The sequence below is a fragment of the Scyliorhinus canicula genome, chromosome 21 (assembly GCF_902713615.1).
Source record: "Scyliorhinus canicula chromosome 21, sScyCan1.1, whole genome shotgun sequence".
Lineage (NCBI taxonomy): Eukaryota > Metazoa > Chordata > Chondrichthyes > Carcharhiniformes > Scyliorhinidae > Scyliorhinus > Scyliorhinus canicula.
In genome coordinates this window covers 32599827-32616744 of record NC_052166.1, presented here as the reverse complement: position 1 = coordinate 32616744, position 16918 = coordinate 32599827, and the positions used below count along the sequence as shown (strand labels likewise).

The 16918-nt window shown below is 42.8% G+C and overlaps 1 protein-coding gene across 10 annotated transcripts in view; it reads right to left on the bottom strand.

Annotated features, from left to right (window-relative positions):
• LOC119955607 (astrotactin-2-like) overlaps window positions 1-16918 on the bottom strand; it is a 1814189-nt gene that overhangs the window by 443311 nt on the left and 1353960 nt on the right. The gene's annotated exons all lie outside the window — the stretch shown is intronic.

The window sequence follows — 16918 nt, the reverse complement described above, 5'->3', positions numbered from 1 at the left end:
CTTAGTTTGCCTCTTTTGTGGTGCACGTTGCTTCCACTGTGCATCAGTGGTGGAGGAAATTACTGTTTGAAGTGTTTGACTGCATGCCTATTCAAGGGAGCTGCATTCCTCTGGATAGTATCAAGCGTCTTTAGTGTAATTAGAGCTGCACTCATCCAAGCAAGTGGACAGTATTCCAGCACACTCCTGATTATGCCTTGTAGATAGATGGTAGACAGGCTTTCAGGAAATCAGGTGAGTTACTCATTGTAAAATATCTAGCTTTTAAATGGCTTATTTCGCCAAGGTAGCCACATAGTTTTGTCCAGTTACTTTTGATCAATGGTAACTGACGGAATAATGTCAGTGGGAGGTGCTTAGACTTCCTTTTTGGAGATGGGCAGAATTTTCATGCACCAAGATGAAATACCGGTTGGGAACACGGAAATGCCTGTGACCAGATCCCAAGGGGAGTGTTTGGAAGAGGCCGCCAATTAAATGGTTGCCTTCAGGAAGCCATTCAATTATGCATGGCTGGCAGACTCCTGAATCTGGAAGCTCAATATGAGATTGTCAGAGGTGACTTCTGCTGAAGTAGGCGGGAAACTGACAGTGTCTCAGGATGGATGTGATCTCTGAAGAATTTTCAATGTTTGAAAATCAGGTGCGGCCACAGCTACCAGGCCAGCATTGTGGAAGGAGACCCCTTCAGCAGATGGCCTGTGGCTCCAGCTGTAGCCCTTTGGCATTGCGGGTGACATTGGTGGTGGTAGTGGTGATGGGCGTGGTGGAGAGAACCAAGACGTTGCTAGTTCCCTCAACCTGCTGCCATAGGCCACTTCTGACAATTCAACAGACCTGGACCTCAGCAGGAGATCCTTATGCGCATCCAGGCTGAATGCGAAGAATGCCCACAATAGGAACTTTCCACTTTTGAATTTAGTTGTGCCGGGATCACAGGTTATTTTCTGTATTCCACCAACAATCATACGAGCAGTGCTAGCTAAACTGATGGTAGGTCTGATAATGAAAACTTTCAAATGGAAATAATATGCCTAATTGGCTATAAGGTGTCGGGCAGAAAGCTGTCAACCCGCATAAGCAGTTTCCCTCAAAATTTGGCTGGAGGCACAAAGTTGCCAACATGGTTGTCTCTGACCCCACCCTCACCACACTATGAACATCCAAACCCATATATCTCATTTAATCTCTTTTGTCTTTGAATTTTCTGTGTCTGTAAAATGCACATTTTAGCTGCTAATTCAAACACAAGTCCATTTCTTCGATCTTCCCTTTCCCCCTGTAGCCTCTACTCGAATACCTATTCTAATTTCTGACATGCACCTGTGCCAAGTGTCTTTAATTCCCAGTAAGATGCATTGGCCAATTACCTATCCAACATACGACTATTCCTATGCCATCTTTTCTCTGGCAGCCTTGCCAGGCATGATCCTCTTGCCAGGCACGATCCATAGTTAGACCTGTGCCTCTCATGGCCAGCTTAAAAAGCTTCCATCTGGCACCTGCCATTACTTTCTTCTAAATAGCGGCCCTTTCTCGCCAGCCTCCCTATGAAAGATGCCTGTTGGGGGCTAAACTCACCAACCTTCTTCTCATCCCACTCTCCCTACCAACCACTGGCCACTCAGACTTTCTCAGGCAATTAACAATAACCGGCCTGGCAATTTCTTGCCAGATTACTTCTAGATAGTGCACCCATGACATTGTTGACAAATGCACTGGCATCAAAACTTTGAGTGAAACTCGGCTCGTGGGTAGTGTCGGCATGCCAAGAGGAATCCTTTTGTGTAACACAGTGGACAGTGTGGTTCACACTCCTGGTATCAGCCTGTTTCAGTTTGCCAAATTTCCCATGCTTCCATTTTGCAGTTGAAGTGATTCTCTCTTCCACTTTGAAGTGGCGACACCCACCTGTGTAATGTTCCACAGGGACCAGTGGACAGTACTGATGATCAGGCAATGAGTACAAACAATACATTCAATTTATGTACATCATCAGAGCCAAACCCAATCCTATTACCATCGGGGGACGAAGCTGGTGCAGAGTATTCTAAAGAATGGATAAGCAGAACCATTATAGTCAACATGCTGAATTTTACTTCCACCCTAAATTTGTGAAGGAAACTACTTGTTAGGGATGTAATAAAGGCCTATATCCTGATAAACAGTTATAGACTGCATGGAAAGGGAAGGGGTAAACATGGAAAGTATATTAGAACTGGTTTTGGTTTAACTTAACTTTTGTTCATACCATTTAAAAGATAAACCAAACATCAGGCTATCCATATAACAGGACAACAATATCATCTACAGTTTAGAAGGATTCATAAATGTATCATTTTTACCAAAACATTACAATAACAATGTTTTATCAAAGATATAACTGAATATTTAAATGTTCTTTATATTCATAGTGTAAAAAGGTCAATTACAATTTGAAATTAAAATGTGCTGATATAATTCAGCGATAGTCTCCATTGCAATGGAATTTCCTTGTAATTCAAATTCACTGGCTATGAATTTCTTTGGGGCTATTCCCATGCCATTGCCCATTTATGCCAGGCAATTACAGGTTGATGATCTGCTGTGCCTGCTCACCGCTGAAGCGATGGTGGTGAAAAAATGAACCCCTTTGAAAACAAACCTGTGGCTTCCTGAAGTCCTTGCCATGTGTCAGCTTTCAGTGAAGTAATAGCTTCAAAATAATGATACCTCTTCTGGCTTATTGGCATATATGGAGACTGAGCATATTTGTTATTAATTGAATGAAGTCAGTTTCTGGCAATTAATTCAGCATTGCTAACAGCCATGATTCGCACCCGAGTCCTGGAATTTCTGGATTTTTCTTTCAAACTCATGATTCAAATGGGAAATTGGATCATTCTGGAAGCAGAGTAGGATGAACATGCCCTCTTGTGCTCGGCTTAGTTTCATCCAGCTCAAGGTGGTGCACCAGGCTCATCTGACCATGGTGAGGATGTGTGGTTTTTTTCGGGGGTGAATGACAGCTGTGAGAGGTGGTCTTGGGGGCCAGCTAATCATGCTCACATGTTCTGGTCGTGTTCCAAGTTGTTAATTTTGGATCTCCTGCTTTAAAAATGTCAAAGCTTCTTAATGTCGAACTGGAGCCTTGTCCTCTGGCGGCCATTTTCAGAGTAGCGGACTTGCCGGCGTTGTGGACGGGGACAACGGTGGGTGTCCTCGCCTTTGCCTCGTTAATAGGCCGGAGGCGAGTTCTGCTTGGGCGGAGTTCTCCTAATCCGCTCAGTGCCTCGGCCTGGTTGGGTGACCTCATGGAATTTGTACATTTGGAGAAAGTGAACTACACCATAAGGGGATTGGTAGAGGGGTTCCACCTGAGATGGCAGTCATTAATTTCCTTTTTCAAAGAGTTAGTCACTGTCAGCTGTTAAGGGGGACCTCAGGGGATTCGTGCACTACCTGCCTGGTTCTCTTGGACTAGTTTAACGTTGAAGGGTTAGGTTTGTACTTGTTCTTAAATGTTGACTGTGTTCTTTTTCTATTGCAACCTGAAATATTCGTTTTATATTCTATTGTTATAAATGAAGAAGCTTCTGATAAAAATATATTTGAAAAGGAAATCCCACGTGGGTCGTGTGAATCTGCAAATCGCAGATGAACTAGTGTTAGCAATATCTTCTTTTGGCTAGTTAAACAGTTTGGTTTGAGACGCTTATAGTACGAACTGAGGTTAAAAATAAGAACCAATTGTAAATTAAAAGATCGGATTCACATTTTTATTACGTTTCAAACATTATATTCGACAAAGAGAAGACAAAGTTAAATTGAGAAGTTGTTCTGCAATTACTGTAAATAGGTTGCATACATGAATATTTATACACTGTTGAAGTTGTTTTAATGAACAGTTGGAACTTTTCAGAATCTTTCAGGGCAAATTAGCATCATCTCTATGTTGGTGGAGTGATAAAGTTACAGAGACAGCTGACTGACTGTTTTGTCACTTACTTGGCTGGTCAGCAGCTTGAGAAGTGTAAAATGAGCATCTGTTGTGATAGTTCAGTATTTTGGCATTTCCTTTTATTACACAACCCACAAAAAAAAAAGAATATTCATTGTTTTGGGACTAAAGAGGAAAGTATGTCCAAAAGATCTAAACATCTGCTCTTTCCAACAGGGTCAAAGGAAAGCAATTTGGATTTGGAACCTGGGTTGATTTTACCTTTTTGTAACTCGGCCATGACGAAAAAAAACCATAACTCCAGAAAACCATTCAGTGAATTCAGCCTTGACCAGAGGTCAGACTTAAATCCTCCTTAGACTGTAAGAACCGAAACATCTGGGGCTGGATTCTCCGATTTGGCAACTATGTCCCCATGCCAGATTGAAAACGGTGGTGCTTTACGCCAGGAAAACTGGAGCAAAACGGCCACCGATTCCCCATTTTGCTGGGGGCTAGCAGGGAGGCAGCGTAGAGCACCCGGCTCTAGCTGCCGATATGGCCTGGAGAATTGCCTGGATGGGTCTGTGGCCGTGCGCGCGTGCTTCATGGCCGATGCTGCTCGCGGACCGGACCCTCAAAATAGTGCCCCCTTCGGCCGGCTCACACTCCCCGGACTACACCACCACAGTTCCCCCCAGACCCGAATATGTCTACCTCTGCCCGCGGATCAGCCCTCCCCCGACTGTGACGGTGCTGGACCGAGTCTGCAGCCCCTACGCTGAGTTGCTGACGGGTGAGACCACGAGAGACCCACGCGGTCAGGAACTCGGTTGGTCGGGGATGGAGCATCGCGGGGCAGGCCTCAGCCAACATATGGAAGCCGTGGATATGGCGTGCAGCGTATTCTGCGAGTACGCCGCTTTTCAGGGGGTGGAGCATCTCGAAAGCGCCGCTACCCTCGATTTTTACATAATCTGAATGCTCTGAATTGCAGATGCTCTCTTTATTTATGTATGAGAATTAGTCATTTTGTCTCCATGGGCATAGAATCATAAAATTGGGGCTGGCTTAGCATACAGGGCTAAATCGCTGGCTTTTAAAGCAGACCAAGGCAGGCCAGCAGCACGGTTCAATTCCCGTACCAGCCTCCCCGAATAGGTGCCGGAATGTGGCGACTAGGGGCCTTTCACAGTAACTTCATTGAAGTCTACTCGTGACAATAAGAGATTTTCATTTTCTCTTTTTTCAGAAGGGGGCAATTCGGCCCAATGTGTCGGTCACAGCTCTCCAAAAGAGCAACTTAGCTCATTCTGCTCCCTGCCCTTTCCCCAAAGTCTAGCAATTTTTCTATCTTCAGTTGAATATCCAATTCCCTTTCAGATGCCTCAGTTGAATCGGTCTCCACCAGTCTCAGACAGTGCGTTCCAGATCCTAACCACTCACTGCCTGATCAAATGTCCTTGTGTCACCTTAGTTCTGTTGCATATCACCCTAAATCGCTGTCTTCTAGGTTGACCCAATGTGACCAGTTTCTCCCTGTCTACTCTTTCCAGTCCCCTCATGATTTTGAACACCCCTATCATATCTCTTCTCCACTATCTTTGCTCTGACGGAAACAGTACCAACTCCTCCAACCTACCCACGCAGCCGAAGTTCCTCATTCCTGGAATCATTGTCGTGATACTTTTCTGTATCTTCTCCAAAGCCTTTGCATCCTTCCTAAGGTGTTGTACCCAAAATTGGACACAATCCTCCAGTTCTGGCCAAACCAGTATTTCACAAATGCTTCATCATAACTCCATGCCTTGATTTAAATCGGGTTAAAGTCCAACATATTTGTTTCAAACACTAGCTTTCGGAGCACTGCTCCTTCTTCAGGTGATGCCTCATAACCTACTTTTACTCAAACTGCACCTCTACCTTCTATAGCTTGGGCACATGAAGCCCCAGATTCCCCTGTTCCTGCCCCATTTTAGAATTGCACCATTTAGTTTGTGTTACCTTGTGGCAACAAGTTCTAAAAACATATTTGTTGATGAGTTAGTTTAATATCAACCGATAACAGAAAGTAGGCACTAAACCTATTGGCACCATTGGAGCCTTCAGACATTTCTGAATGTCCACCTGCAACCCTTGTCTTGCTGTTTATTTTCCCATCTGAAAAGGTCTCCTCAAAACCTAACTCTTCAAATATTGCTCTGGTCACCTCCTCGTATGGAAGACAAGATATACCTACACATTATTCTAAACATGTAACTTCTGGCTTCTGGAATGCAGTAGATATCTGGAAATTCCAGTCAGTTAATTTTCTGAGAGAGGTTGACAATAAATTTAGTCAACACAGCATGAATGACACATCAGCACAGAGAACATTAATTTCATTTTCAATTCTATTAACTCGACTGAATCCAATTGCCAAAGTATTTTTTATTTATTTGCACCACAGGAGCAGGTCTTTTTTCTCTATCCTCCACGACTGTCTGATTTCAGTGGGCTCCTGTTGTGGTCACAGAGCCTTTTTCTAAAACGTATTAATTCTGCAGGAAAACTTTTGTACTCGCAGTTTTTGTCATCAATTCTTTTTCTCTGAACTTGGGGAATGGATGTGATGGTGATTTTTCTTTTGATCTACCTTCTGTTTAATTTTTTTTTCAGTTGCCACATGGTATCGTGCCAACTCCAAAACTGGCTGCAGTCCTCTTACACCTGTGCTGGTTAAACAGCCAGTATGCCATTCCAAATTAGTGCCCTAATTATTTTTAAAAGGTCACTTCAGCCTTTTAGTGTGTTAACAAGAAACAGTTTATACTCAACCACACAAGTCTCCAGACCTCTTAAGTAGACATGCAAAAACCTAGCAACGAAGGGCTTCCAGACATTGCTGAAAGGTCCTTCCTGTTTATTCCCTTATTTCCTCTTTCTTTTATTTTGCCGCCATCATTTTTGATCCATGGATGATTAATGGACATGTGCCTTTAAGCCCAGCAGCAAAGATGAGTGAGGAATTCTGATGTTAAAGGAGAGAACACTCTGCAAGTCACTTCTAGTTTGAACAGGAGCTTCAGACTTTTCGGCACCAGAGAGAGAGAGAGATGGGGTGGGACGCGGTTTGATTGGCTGGCTGGCGGTCAATGAATTGGTAAAAAAGGCCATACTCTGCCCGGTAACAGTGGTGATTGGAACCTATCTCAGCGGGATGGTTCTCAGAGACGAAACCTCCATGAAGAACCCTGAGGAGTAGGACATGCCTATCTCAGCAATGGAGCTGGCCAGGCTAGGAGTGTAGGGTGGAGACTCATGACTTGAAATAGCCCGGACAATTAAAAGGTACTCTTGAAAAATGGAAAGCCTGGGAACAGGGTTGGAAATCCTCGTATTGGGATTTGTCCACCATTTTTAAAGGGCTCCTAAGTCATCCGGACTCAACAAAGATCAAGCCACTGTCCTTCCTCTTCAGTGAGGTCAATCATGAACACTCATGACTGAGAACAACTGAGATAGAAGTAACCAAGAAAGGAAACGGGCTTGTACAGTTAGGTTGCAGATGGAGTAGTAACTTCAGCGACTGAATAGCTGAGGAACTAAGGGATATGAGCGGCAGGATTGCACAGTGGTTAGCCCTGTTACTTCACAGAGCCAGGGTGCCAGGTTTGATTCCTGGCTTGGGTCACTGTCTGTGTGGAGTCTGCACAGTCTCTCCGTGTCTATGTGGGTTTCCTCCAGGCACTCCGGTTTCTTCCCACAAGTCAGAAAGGTGTGCTTGTTAGGTGAATTGGACGCTGAACTCTCCCTCCAAGTATCCAAACAGATATCAGAGTGTGGCGACTTGGGGATTTTCACAGTAACTTAATTGCAGTGTTAATGTAAGCCTGCTTGTGACAATAATAAAGATTATTGATTATTGATATGTTATGCCTAACACTGATTCTAACAAAAAGCAGGAGGTGAACACGTCAGGTCAGAGTTTAAATTAGCTTCCGTACCCTGGAAAGGTTTTGCCTGGGTTGTCAACGCTTAAATACATTTCCGCATTGTTTTTTTTTTATAAATTTAGTGTACCCAATCATTTTTCCAATTAAGGGGCAATTTAGCGTGGCCAATCCACCTAGCTTGCACATTTTTGGGTTGTGGGGGCGAAACCCACGCAGACACGGGGAGAATGTGCAAACTCCACACGGACAGTGACCCAGAGCCGGGATCGAACCTGGGACCTCAGCGCCGTGAGGCAGTTGTGCTAACCACTAGGCCACCATGCTGCCCTCATTTCCACATTGTTGATGGTAACAAATGCAAGCACACCGCTCAGTGGGAGACCATTACTTAGTGTTCTTGGACGGCTGTCCTTTTATTGAAGATAGACCATCATCCCCGTTACTCAGAAATGTCCACAACAGCCGGACTAGTTTGGCACATGGACAGTTTTAGCAACAGCCCGTGTTTCCACACAGTATCGTGGGCTGAGGAAAGATCTATGAAATTGGGTCCAAGCATGAGATTGTGATGAAAACCAGCCTCCATGTTTGTGCTGATAGCAAGGACTTTTTCACAACAACTGCACTGGGGCCAAAAGCCAGCCTGCCCTTGGGGGTGGTGTGAGTTGTCAATAAAGCTGATTCTAAAAGGAATTAGCCACTCCACAATTGTGTGAAGCAGGAAAATGGGCCCATAGATCCCAGGTACATCTGCTGGCGTTTACCGTTGCCTCACAATAAATTTGGGAAATGTGGCTGTTGAAGAGTGCCACTCTTATCAACTGTAATAGAGAACATCACACTTTGCCACTGTCAGGATGGTACAGGAAGTCCGTTGGGATGCCGCCCCCTTTCTGGGAATTTTACCCTTTTTTGTGGTTGCTTGGCCAGCATCCAGCTCCACAAAAGGTAAAGTAATCTGACTGTCGGGAAGACCCTAGATAACACACCATTGCTTCTCGGAGTCTTTTCTTGACCTATTTGTCTGGTTTACTGAGCAATACCTTTATGTTGGCCAGTAGTTTGGCAGGAACAACATTGGTGCTTACTTGTGGGTTGGCAGCTGCATTTGATGTTACAATGTTCCTGGGGCAACTGCAGGACCGGTGGCTTGAGTGCGTAAAGTTCATGGATTCCATACAATCCAGCCAGCTTAGTCCAAAGATTTGAGTATTACTGTCGCTTCTGCTGGACCTCCAGTTTGTTGATATTGTTGAAAGAGGGCTTCACACTTGGGGATCCAACAAGGGATGTACTGTTTTCTGAAACCTCAAAATATTTTCATCTTTACTGCAAAACTAAGCAGGGCCCTGTCGGGGGAGGGGAAGGGGGTGTGGTGGCATGCATGTGATTGCAGCGGATAGTTTTCTCCACTGCAGAAGTGAATCCTGGCCGCTTTGTCATATGGACGTTCCACCTTGGCCCTTGTTACATAGAATTTACAGTGCAGAAGGAGGCCATTCGGCCCATCGAGTCTGCACCAGCTCTTGGAAAGAGCACCCTACCCAAGGTCAACACCTCCACCCTATCCCCATAACACAGTGACCCCATCCAACACTAAGGGCAATTTTGGACACTAAGGGGAATTTATCATGGCCAATCCACCTAACCCGCACATCTTTGGACTGTGGGAGGAAACCGGAACACCCGGAGGAAACCCACACACACGGGGAGGATATGCTGACTCCGCACAGACAGTGACCCAAGCTGGAATCGAACCTGGGACCCTGGAGCTGTTAAGCGTTTGTGCTATCCACAATGCTATCGTGCTGCCCCTTGTTTTGATGATGCGGCTGGATGTCAGTTCCAAAATGGCTGCTCAATGACTTATGCTACCTGAATGAAATGAAAAATGAATGAAAATGAAAAGAAATGAAATAAAATGAAAATTGCTTATTGTCACAAGTAGGCTTCAATGAAGTTACTGTGAAAAGCCCCTAGTTGCCACATTCCGGCACCTGTTTGGAGAGGCTGGTACGGGAATCGAACCGTGCTGCTGGCCTGCTTTAAAAGCCAGCGATTTAGCCGAGTGAGCTAAACCAGCCCCTCTGTGTGAAGTCTAGCAGGACAGTTCGGGACAGGCATACAGGGCCATCTTCACCATCTGATGAGACAATGGGGAGGTCAGGGTTATATTCCATTCCCTGCTTTGCTGAGCAGAAGGTCACACAAAGTTTAGGGTCATACACAAGGTGCAAATCCTGTGCTGGCATCTAATCTGCTTCCCCAGTGTTATCACTTGAATCGTAGCCCCATACAGTATGCTAACTATTGAAGTCACCCACATATATGATTGGGCATTGAGGGGGCTGTGTAGGATTAGGCTATTCTTTGCTGGAGATGGGGTGGTGTATAGATGTTGATAACTGTCAGCTCACCAATCTTGATAGCTGCTGTGGAGGTATCTGTGTTTCATGCTTGGGATTGTAATAGAGTTAGTCATTGCATCTTTCACAAAAACCACCAGGCTATATTTTGCGTGGTGTAAGGTTGCAGCAAGCTTTCAATCATAGATCTTGTAATGGTGTTCTTTCAGATTAGCCGCATGCATTTCCTATTACATGAGGACATCGGCGTTTTGTTCTCAGCGTCTTTTCCAGGTTGGTCCATGAGAGCCTGTAAATATTCAGCTGATAGATCAATGTTCCAGAGTCCAATCTTCAGATTGCTTGGCTTCATACATTAACTGCAAGTAATCCAATCCAGTGTTTAATTTTAAGGCCATTGTGTGTCTCTAAATGGCCCTTTCACAGCAAGAATAGCCTTTTAGCCTTCTGGTGGAAACCAATGTAAAATTTGTTTATAAAGAACATAACTTCATCTCTCTACCTTCCACTTTACAGCAATGTAGTTTTTAAAAATAGTGGGTTTTTTTGTAATACAGCGGCAGAGCCAGTGCCTTTTTCTGGGGAGGGGAAGAGCAGCCCATTTGGGTATGAGGTACTTTGAAACGTCTAACTTTAAAACGGTAATAGTTGAACAAAACCTATGAAGTACATAGCCTGGAGCATGGTTATATGTTGCTAGCCTATCAACTATTTCATGTACTAATCACTAAAAAACCCCAAGGGGCTGTTTATCACAGGGCTAAATCGCTGGCTTTGAAGGCAGACCAAGCAGGCCAGCAGCACGGTTCGATTCCCGTAACAGCCTCCCCGAACAGGCGCCGGAATGTGGCGACTAGAGGCTTTTCACAGTAACTTCATTTGAAGCCTACTCGTGACAATAAGCGATTTTCATTTCATTTTCATTCATGTACCTTGAGAACAAGAAGCCCAATGAATTGGCTGTTAGTGGTTAAACCACAGCACCGATTACCTCAGGGAGAACAGCCATTGTATCAAGTGATCTAAGGCATATTCTTTCAAAAGGAGTAGTCTAATCAACAAGTCACAGACGTTTTGTCATGGATTGGGGGGGGGGGGGGGAATGTTTGAACACTCCTCACTCTGACTGCCAACGCCACTGTTATGATGCACGAGTGTCACTCTAGTTTGCAGCAATAAAACATCATGTCCCTTTAGTCTGAGACATATGGTGTCATCTGACTTCAGTCTTAGTCACCTGGCACATACCTCACTTGTTTTCATCCATGTGAATCAACTGTTACCAACTCCACATCAACATTTTTTGCACTAGACATGGGTTATTTTTTTGTGCTGCATGCATAAAAAAGTACAACAAATCTGTCAGAGCACACTTCAAGATCTAGGTGGAAAGTAATGGACAGCTGCAGCCTTTTCTGTTACTGTATTGCATACCTTAGTACCTTGTCAGCCAATGGGTATATGCGGCAAAAGCTGAATGAAAACTTAAAAAGTAAACAGTCGCTAATTCATTTTACACCTGTTATCAGATAAAATCCACAACAGTTCCTTTGAATATGGGGGAGATTTAAGTATTGAAAACCCATAATGCAACATTGATGCTGTGGTCCCAGTGCGGCATTTAAAAAAAAATGTTTTCAAGTATAACAAATATCAGCCCAAATTCTCACAGGACCCAATATGGTATCGCTAAACTGATAATTATTTGAATAAGCTTTTGTCATTGGTGAATCTACTCAGGAAATACCTTGGAACTATCACATTACTTTAGTATATAACAAAAATAATTAAAAGGTTATCTTTCATTTTCAAATCAAAATTCAGCTCGGGTCTTGCAGAACTATTCCCTCGAAGCTGTGAATCGATGGCAGCATTTGTCACGATACAGATTGTGTGGGGTTAGAAGAAACCTTTGACTCTGAAGTCATGGTAGCCTCGAGGTAAATCTTATCCAATATGAAATGTCTTTCTAACTCAGTCAGGTAGTGGGCAGGTCAGGTCACCATCATCATAAAAACGTAAGAGAAAAAGGAATGCTTGTTAATGTAGACTCATTCAGGCTTCAGGACACTTTACAACAAATGGACTAGTTCTGAAAAGCAGTCACTGCTGTCGTGCCGGGAAATGTGGCAGGAAACATGCCTATAGCAAGACCCCAGTGAACAGCGAATGGATAAGTAACAGATAATCTGATTTTGGTGGTGCTGATTGAGGAGGAACTGTTGACCAGAATTTTCATGACAAACAAATCTATCTCCCTTCACCTTTCCTGCTGAATAGCAAAGGAAGCTTTACATTCCAATATTTCAGCAGGAAAGGTTTGGGAGGAGGGTGGTGTGAATTTCTATTGAAAACTTTTAACATGAGGCTTCCCCTCTAAATTTGCATTAAAACACCAGTCCATGGTTTTATTTTGATCCTGTAATTAACTAGTTTAAAATCAACGGATGAAGATCAGTAATATATAATTCCAGTCAGAAAATTTAGGCCACTATGTCTCTGCCAGATCAGCAGTGTGCTACGCTTGATCAGGAATTAGGCAACATCAACCAGTGAAGTGTTGTCTGAGCAGCCTGAGGTTAGGAAAAAGGTATATCAGCCAGGTCTGCTGCAAGGGCACATACGTCAGAGAGAGCAGGATCAGACTCAGCTCTAAAGTTCTCCTTAATCCAGTATTAATTAGGCACCATTCCCTGTCAAAATTTAGACATGAATAATGAACACTGACATCAGGTAGCTGGGAACACCCAGTGCCGACATAAATGTATTCCAGCAAGGAAGTCAAACCCTGCAGGTAAACCATTACCTCAGCCACTGCATATCATGTGACACATATTGGCTGTCTGAGAAGTTATAAGATTGTGTTCAAGTGTCAATGTATAATAATATTTTTTATTGTGACAAGTATCCTTACATTAACCCTGCACTGAAGTTACTGTGAAATAAATGTGCAACAAAAACAATAAGGAAAATATAGAGGACGAGGAAAATTGACAATTATGTTGTGTAGGATTATTCAACTGGAAAATGGAGGTCTGCATCATATAAGGTGCCTCCACAGTAAGCCTGAATAAATTTAGTGCTAAGTTGTAATTAACAAATTAAAGACAAATCTCTGAATCTTTTTTAAAACATCCAGTAGTTTGCTATTTAGGAGACTGAAAATTAATCAATCCAGTTTTTAAAGTATATCTTTAAACACACACGTTTTTCCCTTTGGGGAACAGTGGGGGAAGGATTCCTGAGCTGATTATCAGCTCGTTGAACTATGTCAGGAATGCTCCTTTCATGGCCAGCCAAGTTCTGATGCGGACTTGAACCCGGAGCTTCTGGTCCAAAAGGTAAACACACTACCGCTGCGCCACAAGACCACCTATCGATCCAGTAACTGTCTGCTTAATTGGAATATCGATTATTTGTCACTCCTTGCTTTTTCTAACCTTACTAAAAGACTTGCTTTCCTTTTGATTTGCATCCAAAACTTTAACCCTTATTTTCTCTTCACAGATGTTAGATATTTCTGGCATTAACAGATTTTCTTTTCTCTTCCTTCACCCAGTAATTTATCAGAGTTGGCACTTCATTTATTTTTTTAAGATAGAAGAAAACAAAGGAAGAATACTCTGACATCAAGGTGAACTGGAGTGATTGATATGGAAAAAGTACCCTGCAATTTCAGAAATGCACCAGCTCGAGCAATTCTGCTTGTGGCTCAGTGAGTGATGATCGAGGAATACCATCCATCTATGGGCAAATAAATCTCCTGGATTTACTACTCTCAGAATATCGGGCAGATGTCCAACTATCAAAGCTCCCAGTTAGGTTTGTGCGATTCTGACTTCATCTGAAAAATTTGTGTGTAATTTGGGATCCTTCGAAAATGTAGCTGTAAGCACAAGGTCAGGATATTGTGGAGACATGTGCTTGTTTTATCAAAAGATTAATCTAACAAAGGCTGGGGTAATTCACTCTAAGCCCAACAGTTTATGAAGATAATTAATGGGGAAGGAGATCAAAGATTCCATGACTGCTGGTGGTATGTACACTGTTAGAAGATCCACTAGAAGGAGGCACCATGGTAATAGCTCCAGTAAAATTCTTTGAAAGGTCACATCTGATAAAATCACTTCGGCCATAAGACCACCCATTATTTAAAAAGCTCAACACATTTAGCTCAAAGCTTTCGGCTCTCCTGACGCAAATGTTTCTGAGTATTCAAAAATAATCTCCCATATCAGTTGATTCAGAGAAATTGTGACGGATTCATCAAATATTTATTTTTTAAAAATCTGATAGCGGGATGAAATGTGGTACAGGCACAGTACAGAGTGGTAGGAGGCAGTTTCTGAGTTTTCTGATCCCACTCTTATCATTGGGGTGCTGCCTGTAATTTCCACAGTGAAGAAAATAATACAGGACGATCAAACTTCTTCAGTTGATCCTGTAAACATCTCGCCGGCAGCTGTCGAGGAGTAATGTACAGCATGCCTGCCCGTATCCTACAGACTTGTATTATTATCCATTTCAGTTTAGCTTAATCAGCGCGCACATAGAAAAACAGTGCATAAAAAGACTAGCCCTTGAAAAATAATTTTGTTTCCCCCATACACTCAAAGAGCGTACAGCACAGGAACAGGCCCTTCGGCCCTCCAAGCCTGCGGCGATCATATGCCCGTCTAAACTAAAACCTTCCGCACTTCAGTGGTCCATTTCCCACTATTCCCATCCTATTCATGTATTCATCAAAGTGCTTCTTAAATACAGCTATCGTATCTGCTTCTACCATCTCCCCTGGCAGTGCATTCCAGGCACCCACTACCCTCTGTGTAAAACCCTTGCCTTGCACATCTCCTCCAAACTTTCCCCCTTGAACCTTAAACCTAGTAATTGACTTTTCCACCTTGGGAAAAAGTGTCTGACAATCCACTCTGCGCATGACACTCATAATTTTGTAAATCTCACAGGTCGCACCTCAACCTTTGTCATTTCAGTGAAAACAATCTGAGTTTATCCAACATTTCCTCATTGCTAAAACCCTTCAGACCAGGAAGCATCCTGGTAAACCTCTTCTGTACTCCTCTGCCTTTGCTGCATAGGCATTAATTATTTGTTTATTAAAGCTTCCAACTCATTAACCAAAAAGTAAAGGAACCCGCAGCAAAGTTCTAATGTACTACAAAATGGGGATGATAGTTTTCGTATTTTAATAAGCAATACGTTTTTCATTGAAAAACATGAAAGAAAGCCCCTGGATTTATATTGCTGCTTTAATATTTTTAAGATGATTCAATGCATGTTACATGGATTTATTCTGCAATGCAGATGCTGTATGGTCAATGAAACACAAAAAAGTGTGAATGGCAAGATGCCAGAAACGGCTCCGAATTCAGTAACTCACTAAGCTTTCCTTGATACAACCTCCTAAACCTGCAACCTCCTAAACCTACAACTTGAGACAACGCTCTTTTAGCACTACGCTGAGGTGTACTGGAACTTGAATCTGCACCACTCTGACTCAGTGCCAACTGTGACATTATCATAAATCTAAGAACTGCAAGGGTTAATGAAATGTCTAGATCAACCACTAGAGGGAGCTAGAGCTGCAAGTATATAAGACATTGATGCTATGCCTTGTGGGGGAGAGAGGTGAAGGAAATAGCTAGAGTACAGACTGAAGGAAATATCGTATGAGCGAGAGCAGATCATAGTTTATAATCGTGTAAAGATTAGTAGTGAATGAGTGTAGATTATATGTTAATTATCAACTGTGTATTATTTAGCAGTAAGTGTTAAATCCAATTAAGTAGTGTTAATAAATTTATAGCTTTGTTCAAGTTAAAGCTATTTTGTGGTCTTTGTGAACAACACGCAAACCATCCTGAATTTAGCAACACAAAGAACAACAACATTATCTACTGAGCCAAGCTGATGCATAAATTGAAGGTGCCTTAACACAGTAGCATTAGACTGTGACCGTAAGGACCATCTTTTAAAAACTTTATTTTTGTTGTTAATGACTTTTAAGTAATATATCAAGAGGAAGATTTGCTACAAATGAATTGCTAAATTGACAAATTAACAAATAAGATCATGAGGATACACTGGAAATGTGATTTGTTTTAAGGAGTTCTGTCTTGTACCACAAAGCTGATAGAGAGAGGATTTTGTTGTTGAAAAGAGACTCTACCAATACTTAAACACAGCTGGTTGCAGCTCTCTGAAGGATGATGCATGCAGTAGTGATTTGTTAGTGCAATGATGCATTGTTTCTATCAGTGGATCACATTTTACCTCGATCACATTACCTGTAGGCAAGTTTACACTTCAGGTACATAGGGAAGCTCAGCTGAAGTTCTTACAGCTCACCTGGATGTCAAAGGATGTGACAGGGTACCGAAAGTGAGAATCCACTCCCACTTGTTATTTTTAATAGATCATGAAATAAATTGGCAGATTTATAGTTCAAGTATTATTAAAAAGCCTACCAGAAAACATCTTGAGTAAAAGAATCACATTTCAACTAACGTTTCGAATCCAGGTGACCCTTTGTCAAAGCTTAACCATACTCCTCCTGACTCAGTAACCATGTTGGAAAAACACTTACCCATTTCATAACCGCTTTGACAGGGTCAGCTGGACTCAAAACGTTAGCTCTTTTCTCTCCCTACAGATGCTGCCAGACCTGCTGAGATTTTCAG